Genomic DNA, 1446 nt, shown 5'->3' with positions numbered 1-1446 from the left:
ACAGGAAGGGCATGGCCACATAATTCTACAGAGGAATGAACAATTGGGACCAAAAATGCAAACTACCACATTGAGGCATAGTATTCCTTTTTTCACACATTTTTTCACATTCCAAATTTGCAACAACAAATATGAGTTCCATCAAGAGTCAGAAAGAGAAAAGAGCATTTGTTGAAATAGATAAACATGCACAGAAATGTGTCCTTGATTGAAAACTCTTGCTTTCCTGGTACTCTCAGCTATCAAGGGCTCTGACCTCACCACAGCCTGAACCACAGGCAAAGGTAGTACACCCACAGGGTGAGGACAGATTAGGAGGCCAAAATGTCACTGTGTGTCTACAGGGATGGAACCCATATTGATGTACCCGAAATCAGGGATGCCTTACTCTCCTTCTTCTATCCCATACCTCTTCTGTGATTAGATCCTCTTGTTTTTACCACTGCAATGTTCTCTGTTCCATCCTCTTCTAAGAGAAACATTCTTAAATGCCCTTTATACAAATTTAAAACAGGGGCACTAGGTATCTGTATACGAAGTATAGAGTGAGACATATATTACTGAATATGCATATACAATCTCTGGAGGATTCATAAGAAATTGGCAACAACTGTTGCTTCTAGGGAGGGTAATTTAGAAATAGAATGACCAAATGGGAGGAAGGCATGTTTTCCTTACATAACCTGGCGTACACTGTTTATTTCTTCAAAGTACACAAGAATAGGTCAAAATAAGTTATTTTTTAAATAAATTTAGAGATGAGCCCATTTTTCTCATGACTGAGCAGAGTCCCTGGAGATTAAATAATTTGCTTAAGGTCATGAAAAAGCTAGAGGAAGTGCTGATAACTAGATGAAAGAATTCCAGCAGGGAGGGAAATAGGATTTATTGAGTACCTCACACAATATTCTCAAAAACCCCATGAGGTCAGGAGTATTTTCTCACTTTTAAAAATAGATTTAATATTCAGAAACATTAAGTAATTTGCCCAAAGTCACATAACTACTAACCTACTGAGTCAAAATGCAAAACTTGGACTGGACTATGGGATGGAAAATGATGCTGGTTAAGATCGAGCTTCTTGGATGAAGTAGACACATGAGACTATGTTGGCATCTCCTGTCTTGAGGGGAGATGAGAGGGCAGAGGGGGACAGAAGCTGTCTGAATGGACACGAGGAGAGAGAGTGTAGGGAAGGAGTATGCTGTCTCATTAGGGGAGAGCAATTAGGAGTGTATAGCAAGGTGTATACAAATTTTTGTATGAGAGTCTGACATGATTTGTAAACTTCCACTCAAAGCACAATAAAAATTAATTAATGAAAAAAGTGCAAAACATACAGCCTTCGCAAGACACGATTACAACCTACCTTATATGGTCTATTCACCTCAATAGCTGACACTCCACAGGTCTCAGAAATCAGTTCTCTTTTATCAGTCTGTGATG

This window comes from Loxodonta africana, chromosome 15 (genome assembly GCF_030014295.1).
Source record: "Loxodonta africana isolate mLoxAfr1 chromosome 15, mLoxAfr1.hap2, whole genome shotgun sequence".
NCBI lineage: Eukaryota > Metazoa > Chordata > Mammalia > Proboscidea > Elephantidae > Loxodonta > Loxodonta africana.
The sequence above is the reverse complement of the archived record's forward strand: the minus strand, read 5'-3'. Positions refer to the sequence as shown.